At 42.6% G+C, this 20,437-nt stretch overlaps 1 protein-coding gene across 1 annotated transcript in view; it reads left to right on the forward strand.

The window, feature by feature from the left end:
- The window catches only part of LOC142209315 (signal transducer and activator of transcription 5B), a 122,073-nt gene that overhangs the window by 66,394 nt on the left and 35,242 nt on the right, over nt 1–20,437 (forward strand). Inside the window, exon 2 of the mRNA XM_075278275.1 lies at nt 8,069–8,139. The gene's annotated coding sequence lies outside the window, so the exon portion shown is untranslated. The remainder of the gene's footprint in view (nt 1–8,068; nt 8,140–20,437) is intronic.

Raw genomic sequence — 20,437 nt, forward strand, 5'->3', positions numbered from 1 at the left:
TGTGATATAAGACCACAAGGCCATGTTTATGGGGGAATTAGAGAAGATGCTCCAAAACCTTTTATTTGTATGGCCTAAAGGGGTTTGTGGTTAGGATAGGCCATCAATATTAGACTGTTGGGGTGTGTGTGTGGGGGGTGCATCTGCCACTTATATTATTCAAATTAATGGAACAGCTCCGCCATTTGTAGTGGCCGTGTCTGATATTGCAGCTCAGCCCCAGGCACAGTCACTACAAAATCAAATTGGCATGTGTTGACAGTCCCACCAATCTGATATTAATGGACTATCCTGGAAAAAAACAGATGCAGCCCAAAGCTACATGTTACAGAAAGCTGTCTCTTTGTTGCAGATTTTGCTGTGACTTTTTTGAGCCGAGGCCAGGAGTAGATTTAGCAGAAGGGAGAAGTATAAGAACTTCCTTTTATATTTCCCATTTCTTTTGGCTTTGGCTCAAGAACCGCAGCAAAATCTTCAACAAAAAGTGCAGGTTTTCTGTGATGTGTGGCCTCAGCCTTAAAGCAACCCTCCAGACGCCCCAGTACTATATACTTTATGTGTGGCAGTAGTTACCTGACATTCTTCACTCTCTGGTGCTTAGTAGTCTGTACTTGATAGTCTTCTGCTCATAGACTTGAGTTATTACAAGCAGCCATTGAGTGGGGGCAGAGCTGCAGGGAGTGATTATAGACTCCCTTAGGTAGGCAAGCACTGTAGCTTGAAGCTTGTGGGCCTGATACAGAATCTGTCATGGGGCCCCTCTTTACCTTGTGCCATTTATAAAAGTGGTATATTTTATGTTCTAGAGTCCCATCAGGTGCTGGGGCCCAGTGGCATCTGCTGCTGCGGTACCCTATATAGGCATATAGCTATGCTAAACCGTAGTGACCATATGGAACAGAGCTAAAGCACTATATTCATTCATTTCATTGCTTTGTAGGTTAAATGTTTTATAGGTTCTGTAATAACATTGTTTGGTGATTATTAAAATGATGCTGTGCAATGTAAATAGGGAAGGCATCACGTCCCTCACAAAAGCACCACAGTAACTTCAAAGAATTAATCAGCAGGGGCCCCAGGTGTTGGACCCCCACAGATCTTTATATTTCTTAGACTGTTAGGACCCTGCTGATCAGCTGTTTCTCAAAGCACGCAGCTCCCAGTATTATTTCTATGCCATGCACTGCGCGGCTCACTCATCATATTCTTCATAACTGCAGCATGTATGTATGAATGGATGCTCTGGCTGCCCCCACTGCACTTGAGCATCATTTGCATATTTCTAAAAATTGCTTTAACAAGTAAATGTTGCTTTTGCTGTACTACAGTAAATGAACTTTTATTCTGTATGTAAACAAGCTATTTGGTGTAACCGGGCTATGGCCACATCACCTGTTTTCACCTGTGGTAAGTACCTTGTAAAATAAAGATGTTCCCCTGCAGATGTGGTCGCGCCCTGCGGGCACTGAACAGCTCATTTATATACGGCAGTAAGATTGCAAATTCACACAAAAAAGGTTTATACTAACTGTGTCACTGACTGTCCCTACACCGTATAAGATCTGGCCCCTAGAAGATTGTAGCTCTATAGGTTATAGCTCTGATTCTGCAAGTAGGCGGTAACCTTATGTTTTTTTTTTTTTTTTTTTTTTTTTATGAGAAAATAAAAGGTCTCCGCCCACATGGAGAATCAGAGCTAGTTCACATAATATCTTCATGGGCCATAGCTTTTGAATTGTTCAGGGGAACAGCAAGAAATGAAATATTGTATGTTATTTAGCATCTTGTATGTGGCGACAGGTCCTCTTCATATTAAATTGTGACGTTTGGTTCACACTAGCATTTGGGTTTCCATTCTTCAGATCTGCTTGAGGACCCGAAGAAAGGAAACTCTATCCACTTAAAGTCTGGGATCCACGGGTAGCCGCTTTTTAACTGAGTCCATCCAGTTTCCTCCGATTTTATACTGAAATTGGCGGAGGGAAAAGTCCTGTTTTCCAGAGGTCCTAGTCCCGGAAAGCTGGTTTGAACCTAGCGTGAGATAAATTAATAAAGTTTACCATCAAACAAATGGGATGCTGGAAATTCAGCACTTAAAAAGTACGCCATACCTCTGTGTGCCAGGCACTCAAAGAACTAAAAATGTTATGTACAGGCTTTATCAAATGACTAGTATATAGGGTTTTCACAAATTTGTCACATATTTCGAACCATAGTACCAGTGGCGTAACTAAAGTCTTGTGGGCCCCGCTGCAATCTTTTGTTCGGGCCCCACTACCTCATTCCTACAGTGAATTCTTGATAGTGATGGTTACGGGTGCTAAGGAGTTTAATCCACCTTGGTATGGTTAGGATAATCTGTGGGTCTCCTTGGTTTATGGGCCAGATGGAAGCTGCAATCTCAATACTGATGCCAGTGCTTATGGACTCCTGGGCCCAGGTGCGACTGCAGCCTTTGCACCTCCTCAAGTTACACCCCTACATAGCAGTAAAAACAGGTGATGTACTGACATTGTGGGAGTTGAATGCTCTTTGAGTATTTCATTGGACTCCACTCTTAAAGGGAGCCTTTCTCATAGTAGCTTATTATAGAGCAGGAGGGCCTGAGCAGCTTGTTATATAGTTCTGCAGTGAAGGATTCAGCATAACTTTTTTTTTTTTATTATTCATTTAAATCCCTGATTATTTTCACCTTAGGAGTCCAGTGGGCGGTCCTAATTAATGACGACTGGTGCCTTTGTATGCGTTTACTTGCAAACACTGATTATGACCGCCCACTGGACTTCTAAGTTGAAGAAGAGCAGATACAGATTTACTATCAGTAGATTGTGGGAAGAATATGCAAATCTGACTTCCATGATGTAATTAGGATGCCAGTGCCTCAAGTATGCACACCAATAGAGGGCGCTGACTGAGAATGTGCAAGTCTATCTTCCATGATGTAATTAGGAAGACAGAGTCTCAGTCAAACAAACCTATAGAGGGCGCTCCCTTTAACATCATGCCGACCTTCTCAGAGGCCTTTCTTTGCAATGATGTTGGGATTATACCAGATACGGTCTTCTCAGCCAAGGACAGCCGTTTCGATGTATTTGCATCTCATCAGCTTGGCGCAGAGAGGACTGATCTGGCAGAGGTGAGAGGCTTAAACAGGGTTGAGGGGATATTGTCACTCCATAAGGAGAGAGACTCCACACACCTTAATGGTGGTTATCTGTAGATTGGACAGCATTTTCAGTGTAATAGGTTCCCTTTAAAGTGACACAAACCATCAAACCAGGCTGGACAAATCTCAGTTAGCCATTGCACATAGAACTGCTGACCGCTACATTCCTAGACTGCTTTAGTATTGATTTGTATGTAAGTTCCTATTGCCTGGCTCCAAAAGTCTACACTTATTAGTCTGTCCCTGTCCTGTGGTCTGTTTATCTCCTTTTGATGCATACTATGATGAGATGTGGTGTTTTCTATCAGGGTTTCTGAAACAAAGTCCTAAAAAAACCCTGTTTTCCCTTGATCACAACTATATGTCACGTATCACCACTTCTGATGATTTCCAGAAAAATCTGTTCCACTAAGCTGATACTATGATCTCTTTACATCTAATGTATATGATATTAGATGGTTGGTAATGTGCTTCCTAGTGAGTACAGAGCTCGTTTTCCAAGTGAACGGATCCTGTACATGGAGGTTGTTTATGACAAGACCTTATAAAACCGAGATTAACAGCTGAGACTGTGTTGCAGCAAAGCCTGATGGATGAGTAATGTCACTTTTTACACAATGGGATTCAGGTCGGTGTTTTTCATCAATATTTGTAAGCCTGAACCAAAACTGAAAGCTACAGAAAATAAAATTATGATAGGAAGATTTACACCTCTGCCTCTTCAAAACCAAAACCTTTCACCACCTACCTCCGACAAGTCCAACTATTACACTATATAATAGCTGCTGCATCACTGATTCTAGCACAGTTAGTATTTTTTCTCCAGTCACCACCATTCCGGAGCAATTAGTCCAGATAGTTTTGCTGTCTGATACGCTATTTAGTCTCTGTACTGTCTGGAGGGTGGTGTCAGACAGGAGCAGACAAGGGGTGTGATTCGGAGCTCTGACACTAGCTACCTCTGATTGGATCCCTGAATCACACCCCCTGCCTGACACTGCCCTTCTGACATTACAGAGCTTAAATAGCACATCAGGCATCAAAACTACCTGCACTTCTTACTCAGGAACAGTGGGGCCTAGAGAGAAAATGTATCTTTTTGCAGCAGTGGTGTGCTGCCTACCTATGTAACCACTGTATTGGGCTATGAAACCACCGCATTGTCACTAGCCTACCCAGTGATTCTGGTTTGTATGGCACAAGACAGCAGAAGCATGTGATTGGCTACAGTGGTTAAAGACCAATGGAGGTGTCCGGAGTGAGGCCCCTTTTATTAAAGTCTTGTTTTGTCATATGCACCTAAAGTTGTGTGTACATACACCATCTTGGCACACACCTTCTCCAGTTCTGGTAACTTTGGCTCCAATACTGAAATTAGGTTGTAACCTTGGCCGGTCATTGGGAGCCAGAAGTAACCATGTACTTTATTATAGCAAAGAAATGTTCACCTTGTGTTCAATCCTTATGTTCAATGTATATGCTGGGAAATGTTCTTGGCATATAAATCAAAGATAAATATGTCTCATTTTACCCGACAAAAGCCAAATCCGTTTTCTTTTCACTTCATTCAGGTTGTATGTTTTATGGGTGTCACATGCCTATGTATGTCTATACCCGTGCATATGTAAATTGGTGACAAGGATATCCTTACTTTTGTGAAATGTAACCTTTATATGACAATCACTTATCAATGTCGCTCTTCAACTGATTGATGTCGGCTTCTATAAGACGAAAGCGTGAGCCGTGCATGTTGAATTACATTGTGTAACTCATGTTACGCTATACTGTTGCACTTGGCATTACTGGGCATGTAGCCATCTAGCTGTAGACTAAACTATGTTCTTCCACTCGTATCCTCTAAAGCCACTTTTACATTACACTGAAATCTTAATTCTGGTATTTCAGGTGTAACTACATCTCAAGTAGCCCCCAAAGTCTTCTACTTAAAGGTTTCCAAGATGCTGAGATATGAGGAGATGTTTAGTACTCATACTGGTGACTTGTAGCTATTTCTGTGCCTGTCTATGGATAAATGTCATCACCCTCTGTTTTGTCTTCTGAAATTGTGTGTTTGCAGTGGATCATTTTTGACCTGTTAACCTTGCAAAAGTCATGATTTTGATAGACAGAGAGAGAGAATCATTGGTGACCAGCTTGAAAGCAAACCATTCTCCAATATGAAGGCCTGAACATCAGTTCCCCATATCTCAGCTTCCCAGGGCATTGAGATATGGAATTTAATTGCTTTTATAAAATGGTGTCATTGAAAAGCGTACCATCAGCAACTGTATTTTAATAACAGCAAGGCAGCCGGCATGTGCGGGCAAATAACACGATAGTATTGTCTGTTTCCTAGCGTTTACCTAATAACAAGAACCCGGTTTATGTCACAGATCTCTCTCCTTCCTATTTTCCTCTAATGAAATGTCCTTTCCTCATGCGCTCCTTTATCATTAAGACACAAATCTAGTTTGCTCTCATCAGCATCTATTGGTTATAACCTTTACCCCCAGGAGTGTATCAGCTCATGAGCCTAATCCTTAAATCCCAAGATTAATGTGGCGTTTGTCATGCAGACTCCAGCTCTAATATCAATGTTTATCCCGACGGCTATTTACCAAGATGCTGCGAGGCCAGATGTAATGTCCTTAAACCTCGTGGCACAACACATCTTATCACGTCTGCCTCTTCATTGTATTAATAATAATTCTAATCTGGAAGATTTAATCAGATCTGGACAGGCTTGCAATATGTAAAGTGGGTCAAAGGAGACACAATGAAACACCAAAGATCCAGCTTAAGTATTAATCGGAATTGTAGTGGAGAAGTCATTAAGGATTGGAGTGGATGGTGGAAAAAGTCATGGGACGTGAGATTTGTGCTTACCAGGTAGAACGAAGTAGGCCATGGTATAGGGAATTTTATTCTGTTTTGTATTGTACTGTTAATAAAAATATAACACTCTAAAGGGCTTGTTTAAAATTTGGAATACATGTATACAGTTTATGGTTCTACTTATCCCCCTAGTCCCTGGAAATGGTTCCCCTCTTGTCCACGTCAACTGTGCTTCTGAACTGTAGTATTAGGCTAGGTTCACATTTGTGTTTTGGTTTCCGCTTGACTATAAAGGGGTCCACTGGGTTTCTGCCTGAAAAGGATGAAAAATGCAGAGAGAAAAGCGCGGCATGCAGCACTTTTCTCTACACCTTTTTTAAACAGGTATGGGGTTGGAAACCCCGAACAGAGTTTAAGCACTGGTGTGAACCCAACCTTAGACACATCCTGTGGTGATGAGAGGTACTATTTTTGGGGACAAAGGGCTCACCCCATTACCACTCTTCAAATCTTGGTCCTGTTGCCAAATGATTGAGAGGTGGATGAACTACAATAACATGGTATGGCCACTACATATTGTATGGAGGTGTCTCAACACACTGGCGATGTGTGTGTCGAACCCCACTGATCTTCAAGTTGCTGACTTATCAATATTAAGTCTTATCCAAACCCTTTAAAGAGGACTTTTCTACTAACGCCAATTCATTGCATCCTACAATAGGCACTGCTGCTCTACATATATTTTGGTGGAGTTAGAAGTTTTTCCTCTAGCTGTTGTTGTTCCTGAGCAGTCATTTCTGTTAGTTTCAGCACAAATGTGCTCTCTACTGTCAGGTAGGCGGAACTGACTTGGAGCCAAAAGCCAAGGAACGGCACAGAGTATACTTGTGCTGAAAATAAAGCAATGGTTGCTCGGGAATGGTGGGGGCTAGAAAAATTCCAACTGTGTCAGAATCATCGGGGCAGCACCTATTAATGAGAATGCAAAGAGTAGGAGTTGGTGGAGGTGGTGAAAGGTCCCCTTGTAAAGGTGATGTCCCACAATAGCAACTTATTACCTATCCACAGGATCTGATAAGCATCTGATCACTGGGGCATGCAACAAGAACAAGGTGCCATGTTCTCCTTTCAATTGGAATGACCCTTGCACATGTGTACTGCCCTTGCATACTAAATGCCCAATGCTGTCCTTTGCTTTCTTCTAGATATTCAATTATTGTAGGACTGTAGGATAAATCTATGAAAACAGCAAAGATTTAGGTGCCAGAAGCAAATTTGTAGGAATAGTAACCACCTGGGTCTGGAATTTGCCCAGCCTTAGGCCCATCTATTAATTCTCAAGTCAGTATTGGTTTTAAGGAGAGATAGATAGTATCTGACCTCAGTTTATTATACATGTTTGCCATCAGGGCCCGGGGGTTCTCATGGTCTTTAAGTCTACACAAAGCTAGACTTTCTACTGCTTACCCTTCCCATCTGTCCAGACAGAGATTGACATATATTGCACCATGGCCTAGGATTTGTGATTATCACTAAGATGTTAGAAAACATGAAGGATTAGCCTCAGGGTTATAAGATGGGCACAGCCCAGATTTAATATTCTGTGCACATTGTCTTCTAGTTGTTACCCTAGATTACAGGTATTTACTTATTCTTTACCTCCGGTAAAACATATTAGCATTTTCTGTTCTCAGTGTAATATATTCTTTTTCTGGAAATGCCACCTTATCAAGATGGCATCCATGTCTTATGTATATAAAGTCTGCAACCAAGACTCCAGTACAGATGTGAACCTAGCCTACCCAACTTATTTGGGGCACATGTTTGGGTGCTGACTTTACATACATGGTCAGTTATATGTTTAGATGTTTTTCAGGTATTTTGTGGTGTACGCAGGATATTCTTGCTTGAGTGTTAGATGGTGGTTTGAGTTATGTTTGGCTCCCCGTGGTGCGCATGTTTGTATACTTGTGTATATGATGTTAGAATTATCTACAGAAGCTTTAAAAAAAAAATTGTTCAGTTGCTTCAGTTGTGCGTTTTTAACTCCTTTTTTTCCTTCTGCAGAAATTGCTGGGAGTTCTTTGGACTATATTCACTCTGTATATTCACTCTGTTCCTGGGCCTGCCTCTGAGACGTGAGTACACTTCATTCTGCTTATGTAAGGTTTCTCCCAGTTATGCCATGATAGTGGCTGATGTACATATGATTGATTCAACCTGCTTCTCAGTGAAAATGGATTGATCTGGCCTCCTGGCCACCTCCTTTTTTTTTCTTAACAGCAAATGGTCATATATTTTCTCTACAAGCATAGCAAGTAGGTGTATTTTTAAAGCCCGAAAATGTATTGTGTTCTTTTTACTCAACCAAAAACATCATAACTGTAACCATTCTCAACACGTTTCATAGACAAAAATATATCATGTATTAATATATAGATGACAAAAGACATATCCTATAGCTTGCTTAGCAAATGGCTGTATGACAATACTTTGTTCTAGGACATGGGGTACTTTTAATAAAGGTTTTACTGTGGGTGGGGGCATTAAGGTGCATTATACTGTGGGTGGGGACACTAAGCTGCATTGTACTTTGGGTGGAAGCATTGAAACTTATAACCAGGAAGATGTCTGATTACTCTGCTTTCACTATAATGAGCTGTGCGTCAGTGTGTCCATCACATGACCCATGGGCGGTCCATCCGCCATCACATGACCCATGGGCGGTCCATCCGCCATCACATGACCCATGGGCGGTCCATCCGCCATCACATGACCCTGGGCGGTCCAGCCGCCATCACATGACCCTGGGCGGTCCAGCCGTCATCACATGACCCTGGGCGGTCCAGCCGTCATCACATGACCCTGGGCGGTCCAGCCGTCATCACATGACCCTGGGCGGTCCAGCCGTCATCACATGACCCTGGGCGGTCCAGCCGTCATCACATGACCCTGGGCGGTCCAGCCGTCATCACATGACCCTGGGCGGTCCAGCCGTCATCACATGACCCTGGGCGGTCCAGCCGTCATCACATGACCCTGGGCGGTCCAGCCGTCATCACATGACCCTGGGCGGTCCAGCCGTCATCACATGACCCTGGGCGGTCCAGCCGTCATCACATGACCCTGGGCGGTCCAAAATCTAAAAAAACTGTAAGGAATTGAATAGAAAGTATACTGGAAAATTGCATACTTTTTCATCATACAAACAATAATATTTGTCTCAATATTTGCCATCCCCTTTAATTGAGAATACTTCACTAATTTTTATTATAGCCCACATAAGAATTAGAAACTATGTCTTTTCGTCCGAACAGGTTGTGCAGCCAGGTCACAGATTTAGGATTGTTTCTTATTGTTACCGATCAAACTGATCCCAAGACTAATAACTGATTGGTTTATTCTTTTCACTTTCCTCCAGTCTTCTTTCACTTTTCTGTAAGTAATGACTAAAATAAAGTGGAAAATTAAAGATGATCTTAAGATCAGTGTTAAATGATCTTTTATAGATGTACAGTACATGGCATCAAACGTAGGGACTGTTCCTCCAAAAGACTTGTGCTTGGAATACGTGTTCCCAAAGGAAAGCTTAACATCACTTATGGCCTATGATTTCCCCTCAGTAAATATTAATATAGCTGTGGAACATGGATGGCTAAAAGGTTTATGGGGCACGGTTACTTGGTGTGATAGAAAGCTGTATGACTCTGTTATAGTGCAGTATATACAAGGGTGGGGGGCTGATGAAAACTTCCAGTTACTGTAAATGTCTGCCTTCACCTACACATGGATGGAGCTTCCTCTCGGTTGACTGTTGTGGTTATGCGGTGCCATTCTGCTGTGGTGTATAGTGACACCTCTGCTCTAATTCATGTCTCCTTTCTCTGAAGCACCTTCCTCCTTTCCTCCCTGATTCCTATACATGGCTGTCAGGCCTTGAAACCTCGCTGCCTCTGTGGTCTGGGTTAGATAACTGCAATGTGTTGGGTTATCTATAGACACACGAGTTGACTTTCTTGCTTTCATTAATAGTTTATGGCAATACATTTAAAGGGGTGGTCACGTCTTGTAGCTGAAGCTGACTGAAGCGATTTACCCAATACATTGCTTTATATGTCCCTGTTTTCCAGATACAACTAAATGTCTCTTCACTGTGTTTACAACCGGGTGCCTAGGTTTCAGTCCTGTTCTCAGGCTGGGATGATGACTCAGTCCCTGTTTTCGAGCACACATTTTCTCTTCTCTACCTCGCTTTCCATTCTGCTTTCTGTTTATAGAGCCCTAAGGCGTAGATACTTTTTTTTGTAGAAGGAAAGTGTTGGCGATTTTCTTTATTTTATTAGTAAAATCAGAAGCTCCATTCTGTAATGAGCTGAAAACCAGGAAGTGGAGGGGAGAGGAGACAGATGGACTGCTGAAATCCTGACATTTCTTAACCAATGGGTGGCACAGGGGCTAGAATTTTGAGTCTGTCCCAGTATGTGCATGGTGACTAGGTGTGTCTCAATGTCCGTGTACACTGTTCTTTAGCTGAGATGTTGTGATTTGGTGCAATTAAAAAAAACAAAAACAAAAAAAACCCTCCAAATTTCTGTACTCTTTAGACTGTCTACCTTCTACATTGGATGCATCTCATGAAAGGCAGCGACGGAAGTAAGAGCTGGTGACATGATTAATAGCGGTGCTGTTGCCATATTTAATGGGTGACTCTGTTGCCCTCCCTAGGACAATGGAACCCACAATTAGGCACCTGCTGTCTACGTTTTGTGTTGCTAGGCGACACCTTGAACTTATTTCTACTGCCTAGAAAACGGCACTTTCAGCAAAATGACAGTGGAGAATATATAACATTTTCTCCCCGAGTTTTCCCCTCTGATAGCTCTCTTGCGAAGTCACATGACTATATTTCACAGGGAAGACGGTAACGAAAGTCAGACATGACTAATGAATAATAATGGTTAACATTTATTTTTACACCATTTTTGTGACACACCTGGACCTCAGACATAATTCTTATAAAACTTTCTATAATGTTTGTTTAACGTGTTTAGTGCCGTAGTATTTTCGCAACGCAGTGCAGTGTTTACACTTTACTCCAATAGTGCCCTCTAGTGGCAGAGTCCTGCATAAGTCATAATAGCAAGGGTTACGGTGATAAACTGGAACTGATCTCAGAGATTAGAACGATTTATTCATCTCATTTTTGGCATTTGTTAACAGTTTTCTTTAGTAATAGATAATAAAGCGCTGCCCATAGATCTCTATATCGTTCAGGTAGGGCTGTGTATATCAGTATGAGCCGCTTATGTATCATGTATGATAAATTATGGCATTAATGGAGGAAATTCCGGAAACTAAAAATGTCTCTTGCGCCATTTTTGCGACTCTGGAACAGAGTTTGACACTTAACTGGTTAGGCTTATTCTATTGGGCCTAGCCAGTGGTGGAAAGAGCTGGAGGGGCGGAAAATGAAGAGGAATTGAGGAGGATGTCTGTCTCAAATTCCACTTGTTTCAGTAGTGCGAACAGCCCCTAACAGGAAAACAACAGATATTTCACAGTAGATGCAGGGGCGAACTACAGAAAGCTGCCCCCTCCCCCCGGGAGGGGTGAGCGGAGCGAAGGGGGCGTGGCGGAGCAAAGGGGGCGGGGCTTAGCGCCGTTCGCAGGAAGAGAGCAGGCACGGAGACGACCTGCTCTCTGCCTGAGCGTGAGGGTAGGCTGCTGGAGCAGCGCTGCTCCATTGGCCTCCCCAAGCCACCGCTCGGTGCTAAGCCAGTCCAGGACAGCTTGTCCTGGACTGGCTTAGGTAATCAAAAATGCCACCCTCCCTGGGGTCCTGACATAGCGCCGCCTGAAGCGCTCGCTTCAAGTCGCCTCATGGGAGGTGCGGCGCTGAGCAAGTCCTCAGTTACAGCGGACTACAGCAGCCCTCAGGATAAGCCGGTCACAAGGAGTTACAACATTATTTTACCTGGTGCCTATTAACAGTAAATGGTCATGCTGAGTCCTGTGAGCAAGACATTCCATTTTCATTGGTGCAGGGCCCACTCCGGAGAGTGGGCCCTGAGGAGGAAAGCTTCACTTCATAGAAGCTCCTGTATATATCCCCAAACAGAAAAGCGGTCCAGAGCACAACAGTGATTCCTGCACAGGAAGCTGAATGTAACTAATATTTTTGTAATATATTTTCAGTTTTCTATATCTTCATGTCTATGTTGCCACAGAAAGTGCTTCTGGCATCATCTCAAAGCTGAGAGTCTTGCAGCTTCAGGCAACATGCACATGACCGTGTGTAGGGTACAGGTCAGTAAAAACAACATGGATGACGCACAGATTGGTATCCCTGTGTCATCCGTGAGTCATCTCACTGACTCATATACATTCAAAATAATGGACTGAGCTGCAAATACACACAGAGATAAGATAAGATAATCCTTTATTAGTCCCACCATGGGGAAATTCAGTATAGGACCTGCTCCATAATTTGCAGAGCAACACAAAAACTATATTTGCTGTGTATGGGGCCATAGAAGGTCTCTGTCCAATTGCTGATAAAAAGTATGGTTGTGTACACGAGGCCTTAGCTTTGAAAGAAATAGGTAAAAAAAAAGGTCTTGGATGTGATTTGATTTATTTTTTAATTATATGCTGCTGCTGACTTGTTTTTAACTAGTGATTTCTCCATTTGTGTTATAGCTAGAGCTACAGTATTGGTAAAATATGAGAGTCCTCTGATTACCCCAGCATTTGTTATATGTATATATACTGCCAATGCATGATGAATAGAGATGAGCGAACAGTAAAATATTTGATATTCATTTCGAATAGCTGCACAATATTCAATTATTCGAACGAATATCGAACCCCATTATAGTCTATGGGGAAAAATGCTTTGTTTCAGGGGATCCCACCATTCGACTCAGGAGAGTCACCAAGTCCACTATCACACCCCAGGAAATGATGCCAACACCCTGGAATGCAACTGGGACAGCAGGGGAAGCATGTCTGGGGGCATCTAACATGCCCAAGTCACTGTATTATGTCGGTATCCCTGTCAGCTTGTGATATGCGCGAGTTGACTTTTTCCCATAGGAGTGCATTGACCAGCGTTGATTGGCCGAATGCCATACAGAGTATGTAGACTCCGCTTCCACTGGCAGAACCAGTGTTGATTAGCCGAATGCTGTAGTCTGTATGGCATTCGGCCAATCAACGCTGGTCAATGCATTCCTATGGGAAAAAGTCAGCTCGTGCACATCGCAAGCTGACAGGGATCCCGACCAGATAGAGCCCCAAAGTGCTGGGTGAGTAACATTTCCCCCTAAATAAAGGTAATCCCTAGCTAACCCTGCCTGTAGATCTGTCCCTGTCTCACAGTCACATAGTTCATATTCGCAAATTAATCGAATGTTAAACACACCATTCGTCTAAATTGGAGGTCACCTGATTTCGGCCGCCAATTCCTTTTTACAATTTTTTTTCCAATGCCTCCGTTGTCGTAGTTCCTATCCCACCTCCCCTGCGCAGTTATTGGTGCAAAAAATGCGCCAGGGAAGGTGGGAGGGGATACAAATTTTTACTGTGTTTGCCTCGCGGTATTCAATTGGAATAGAATACCTCGAACGGCCTGATATTCAATCGAATATGTATTCGATCGAACGGTGTTCGCTCATCTCTAGTGGTGAATACAGGATGGACCTTCCTAGTAAAGCTTAGTTATTGTGTTCTAGGGAGAACTTCACGACTTGTTTTCTACTAAAAGAAAGTACAATAAAATATAATACAAAAATATTCAGCTAACCCCTCATTGCACAATAGCAAAAAAAACAAACCAGACTGTTGTTCTTTACATGGTGATATTGGGCGGCCAGATGTCTCCTACAGATCACAGGTAACCACTTGGTCTCCAGACATTACATATGGATATCAAATCTAGTAGTGATTGAAATCCACAGAAAATCTGAATCTTGTTACAAAGTCCACATAATGCACCTGTAACCGAGTAGATCTAATAAGAATCTGGCGGCCACGTCCTCTTTATTACAGAGTGGTATTTCAGCGCTGTAGCCTGAGGGGATGGGATCTCATTCTGAAGTGTTCATTCTGGTGCTCAGCATATAGTTGTCATACGTCCATTGCTTTATGTCCATTGACATGTTTTTTTCTCGCTCTCTTCTGTCCATGCCTGTCTCTTTTATTCTCTTCTGGTCTCGCTGGTGATGTGTATTGACCAATAATGGTCGAACTGATGAGATTCATTAACAAATGCAGGGTATTGGTGCATTATCTGAGGGGAATCCATTACTGTGAGAAAACGCTTATAAAGGAGCTTATAGTTTCTGATATGCCACCATTTTGGCTGTCTCTTGTTGGTAATAGTGCATTGGTGTCGGCAAATGCAGCAGAGATAAGCAAGTTATTTTGCAAGTGAATGGGAAGACTGTTCACTTTCAGAAACACTGTATATTTGTGTGGGTTTTTCGACAGAGAATTGTCTGTACTTAGGTATACTATAGTCACGCCAAAATGTGTCAGGAGGGTGGAGGGAGGCTGGGTGTATTCTACTATCTAATCACGGACTGGGAACTTGTGTGTAGGGAAATAATGGAGCAATTTATCAAAAAGAGAAGTCATTTTTGCTGGAGTCTGTGTTGCTAAATTTGCACCAAAGTTACCAAACTTTGCATGATTAAAGAATTTGATACATGATAAAGTCTAAGGCCTCATGCAGGCCAAGCGGGTGCTGAATTTTTTTAAAATGAAGGTACTCTGATCACACTCAGATGACACCCGATTGTCTTCATTGTTACATTCATTTCCCTGGAGGGTTCCGATCTGATTTCACTGAGTAGGGTAGGACCTGCTTTATAATTATCCAAACAGATTGGAGCATCGGAGCTCCCCTTGTATGGCAGACTCAGTCGCAGTGACATCACTAAAGTCTTGTGGGACCTTGTGTAATGTTTTGTCCGGGACCCCCTACCTCATCCCTACAGCGAATTCTTGATGGTGATGGTTACAGGAGCTAAGGAGTTTAATCATCCTTAGTGTGGTTCGGATAATCGGTGGCTCTCCTTGGTTTATGGGCCAGATGGAAGCTGCAATCTCAATACTGATGCCAGTGCTTATGGGACCCCTAATACTCCTGGACCCCAGTGCGGCTGCACCCCCTCAAGTTACGCCCCTGCTCAGTTGTGTGCAAGGGCTCTACAGTTCTGTCCTCTTTCTCTGCCACCCCTACTGGAGTGAGATGCCAACAATTACGCGACTTTTGATTAATCTGGTATATGTCAGCTTGGCAGATTTACCATGCCCACTTTCGTGGTGTTGTAACTATAGCTTAATCCCAGGAGGGCTTCTATGTCCTTCTGCCCCGTATAAGCAGCACAGTATTATAAACGGTTCACTGTATGATGGTTGAAGCCCAGTATATACAGTATTTTTCACAGGGCCTGGAGAACATAGTGTATACTTTTGCTGTGTGTGATAACTACATTGTCTGTCCTCATTCCTAGTCTATCCAAGGACATCTCCCATTTGTTTGACTTGTTGGGCTTCTCCTTAGTGTCCTTACATTCTTCTTTTTCTGTACACAAATCTGTTCTGCGTGAATAACCAGTTTATATTCTCTATTGGGACAGCCTTGCTTTTCCAATTATCACCTTGTTTTGCATACAGCGCCCGAGGTCCTGGCTATAAATAGTGCTTAACAATTGTCAGTACTTGGTGCTTATCCAAGACCAACCAGTCTTCTACTTCAAGAATATCCGAAGACCTTACTGTCACGAAGGTTCTTTGCAAAGAACTAATAATATATTATTTATAGTACATCTCTTTGTATTAAATACTTACATTTTCCATAAAACAACACTTCTGCACCATCTTTTCTTAGAGGCCTGTCTTGTGCTGCTCCTCTGCTACTCCTCCTAGAAAGTGATGAATAAATTGACAACTGGATGTCACCATTCTGGCTGTCAAATGGGCGTGTCCCTTCACAAACTGCCCCTGTCAGCTCTGATTTTGATAGTGTCATTGTGTGCAGTGAGACACCCCAAACTGGTAATGACCAGTGGTCAGTTCAGTTATAAGTTTTTGGTAGGAACAGCAGAGGAACGTTACGTTATAGCGCTGTATACAAGTAAATCAGCAGGATGAAAAAAAGCTTTCGTAATGGGTTTTACATTCAAGTCAGTGGGAACGAATGGCTGATGGGCAGGGCTCTGTCTGCATCTGTCACTCTATTGCTCTTAAAGGGGTTTCCTGGGCTAAAAGTATTGATGATCTATACTAAGTATAGGTCTCTAATATTAGATTGCTGGCACCCTTACTGATCAGCTGTTCTTAGCATCTGATACACAGATAAAGGAGCAGGACACAGACGGCTCTCTTCTCTGTGCAGTGGCTGAATTGAGTTACTGCAGGTTAGCTCTCATACAAGGGAATGGTAACTGACCTGCAGTACCTGCTCTGGACACTACATAGGGAATGGCGCCGTATGCTTCCTGCTCCATTTTCTGTGCGCCTGCTGCTAACTACTGATCGATGGAAGTACCAGATGTCAAATCGTAGGATAATAAATAAATAGGACAACATCGATATTTTTAGTTAAAAAAAACCCCTTTAGGCTAAAATTCCACCTTGCAGAAACACAACATCTTTTTGTTGCACATTTTGCTACTAATCCTTACTTGGAGTAAAATCTGCAACAACAACAACAACAACAAAAAGCTGTGTTTCCGTGACATGTGGCCTTAGCCTTAATGTCTGTTGCTCTCATCCTATTACGGATGAGTGCAATGGCCATATATATTGGTAGTGTGAATGTTTCATTAGACAGACCTGTAAGGAGAGCTGACAGCTCCTCTTTAATGCACTAAACGCATCCAGCCTCTTCGCTTCCTCCGAAGACCTCTTCTGCTCCAGTTAGTAACGCGACAGCCACTAGACAGTCTATGCGGTTGTCGTTCCCAGCCTATGGGCTTACTTATTAATACATAGCCCCATTACTCCTTCCAATGTGCCGGTAGCCAGGACAGGTTAAGTACCAGTCTCCTTGTTCCCATAGCAACTAAAAAAAACCTGCAGCCTTGTAAAGAGCGGAGGGGACTTGATTGCAGATAACCCGCTCGCTCTCGGATAACTGGCAGATGCTGCTAACCTTTGCCAGTCATTACCAAAGGATAGTATGTGGCAAGAGGAAGTGAATCCAGGCCATTGTTTACTGGCATCCTTGTTATCATAACCATTCATTTCATTATTGACTAGTTGCATCTCTATAATGATCTCTTGGTGACTTGTCTCCTTTACGCCTTGGCACTAGCTGGTAATAGAAGATGATTTATAGGCCAGGTCTCAGTCTTACAAGTTTCTTCATGACCAAAAACGTCTTTATTTTAAACACTGACTTGCCAGCAAAATGTATTTACAGCTGGGTGTAGATATAGTCCCAGATATATACTGCAGAACTATCAGGTGGGGGGACATTACCTATTCCGTAGCAAAACTAATGTGAACCACATTTATGAATTTTATCAAAATCCATATTAACCCCACCACTGAATCTGATCTATCCTATGCAGGTTTTCTCCATCTGTTGCAAGCCTCTCCACTGAAACGCGTTGCCCCTCGGTAAACAGCATTAACCTCACGGTTTCATCTGGCATTTCTTTTTGGTATTGACAAGCAGTGCCCAAAGATCCTTTATTACTTGTCGTCTTTGTCTGCAAGTTTGAGGACAAGTTAGTGACCACTTAAAGAAGACCTTTCTTTCACCACCTCCACCAACTGCAATTAATTTCATCCGTCAGTTGGTGCACTTCACTCATTCCGGTGTAGTTGGAATTTTTTCAGCAGCCTTCATTGTTCCCGAGCAATCATTACAGTTAGTTTCAGTACAATTGCACTTTCTACTGTCTTGTGGGTGGTCCTGGGCTGGATCAGACAGAGAGGGACCGCCCACCTGACAGTAGAGAGCATGATTGTCCTGAAACTAAAAGCAATGATTGCTCAGGAATGGTGGGGGGTAAAGAAAAAAAATCCAACTTTTCTGGAATCAGTGGAGGATCAGCTATAGAAAGATGTAATGAACGGGACTTGGTGAAAGGTCCACTTTAAAGGAAAATGAAGAATGAAACACAAAGTGCAAATACCATTTGCGTAATGTGAGTGAGTAGCTTCATATTCTGTTGCATTTTGGTTGGTGATGAAACACATAAGGGGCTAGTTATAGATATTAACATCTGTACATAATGTATGTGAGCTAAAGGCATTGGAAGGTCTTTAAAAAAAAAAAAAAATTTACAAAGTAGAAACCTGAAAAGGGCCAGTATGACAAAACTGGGAGGCCATCACATCATATATCTTACCATGAGGCCCTTTGCTCCCTTGAAGTGTAGCCTTATATATGGCCACCTGTTCATGGTTTGCCTCTATTTTTGTCCCAGAAATGTGCATTTGCAGACGGAGCACCATTGTAAGGCTGACACCTATTCTCTGTGGTGGTGAGGAACCATTGTCTGAAATGTCTGGGCATCACATTCGAGGTGCATTTATGATGAAGTCTCGTATTTCACAAAGAATAAGTCACACGTCTGATTTCAGTAGTTTCACCCACACCTCTGGGGGAACTGGTCGGGGTAGATGTCCTAGTGATTGATAACATTTTTAACTGTGTAAGAAATTATATCTATCTTTTGTATTAGGTCTAGGGGCAATTGAGCCATTCATCTATACCTCTCTATCCCCGCTCCTGAGCCTGGCAGAAGGGATAGATATTCCTTCTCTGACCCCCATATGTATACTGTACATACATGCTCATCTAAGCATGCAGTGGCGTACACAATCCCTACTGGGCCTTATGGTATCGGGGTCCTTTATGGCCTCTCTATAACATAAGACACCAGTATTAAGGTGAGGGGAGAGAGTCGCTGCCAGACTTATTACGGTAAGTTCACACAAACTTTTTTGCTGGTGGATTTTTGGGATGAAATCTGCCTTAACAAGGACACCACGATTCTCCCATTTGTTTCAATTCTACTACTGATTCCTATATAAAAAAAAAAAAAGTCGGGAGGCAGATTCCACCTGAAAATCTGCTTACAAATAACCCTGTATAAAAATACCCTAAACTGCTGCCTATTTCCTCATTAAGAGAAGGACCAACGTGTTAAATTCCAACACCTTCATCCTTCTTTCTCCCGTCTTGAGCACTTTCCATAATTCACGTAAGTCCCTTCCTGCCCTGCTGTCTGTAATGCTGATGCAAATCACTCTGTATCTCTAGTTCATCAGCCTGTTTCTCTTTATCCTTTACCCCCCTCCTGTATTACAAGGGTTGCGCAACAAGAATTCGGTCTGAAATTCGTCTTCCGGCAACAACAGCTGTGTGTCGAAATTGATATTTTAACCTTTCTGTGACCAGAATTCTTTCTTCTCACCTGTAAATTTGACATCTCCTAATATTTGTCCTCACAGACAATAATGGGCAACTCCATTGTCGAGCCTTTTATTGTCATCAGTAGCCTGACCCATGATTTCACAATGATAGTGTTCTGTCTAAACCTGTCTAAATCCTATAGATGCTCCTCGGGTACAGACTACACAGTCATAGTAATCCTTCATAGGGTGGCTCAGTGTGTATAATGCTGTTTACCAGTGCTAGGTCCTTGGGATGGAATTCGACAAGGACACCATCTGTGTTGAGTTTGTTTGTTCTCCTGTTTTTTAATGTTCTTTTTACCTTGAAGTCCCCAGATTCTCTACAGAAACTTGTGTAGGCTCATTGATCTCCTATGAAATAGATAGGTTGTGTTAATGTCTAAGATTATATTGTACAGCTTAGTCCCTAACCCCTGAATCTTCCTTGCCAGGTACCTACATATAAAGATACCGCAGTGGACCAGATACCTATCTTGAGTTATTTTGTGAACTCCATTACTGATATAACTGCACTGTCTAATAGTTATGAGCCATTACCTTGTGTCTCATGTACACTTGACTTGCCCACTAAGGGAGTCCCTATAGCCCATAAGTGATTGAGTTTTCTTTAAAGGGGTGTACGAGCCATTTTGTTTTCCAATAATTCAGTAAACCTTCACAAATCCCTTCTGCTTTTGTTCTGAAGCTGCTTAGATCTGTTTCCTGGTCCTTCTAAACAAACATTAAATGGCCACTCCGCCAGTCATTGGCTTAATTCTTGACCAACCTCCAGTGTTGAACTGGGAAGCCTAAGGCCCACCATTAAAACTCATGCTTACATGTAAGTATTACCTGACTGGTGGCAGATGCTGGAAGTTAATAGGCCGTGCGGGGTCTGGCACTATATCAGTATGGCAAGGCCCGTGGGGGAGGATAGTGGTTGGTCTTTCTTTGTACCTAAATGTCATCTCCGTACAGAGAGATGTTTCTTAAAGGGATCCTATCATTAAAACCCTT

The sequence above is a fragment of the Leptodactylus fuscus genome, chromosome 6 (assembly GCF_031893055.1).
Source record: "Leptodactylus fuscus isolate aLepFus1 chromosome 6, aLepFus1.hap2, whole genome shotgun sequence".
NCBI lineage: Eukaryota > Metazoa > Chordata > Amphibia > Anura > Leptodactylidae > Leptodactylus > Leptodactylus fuscus.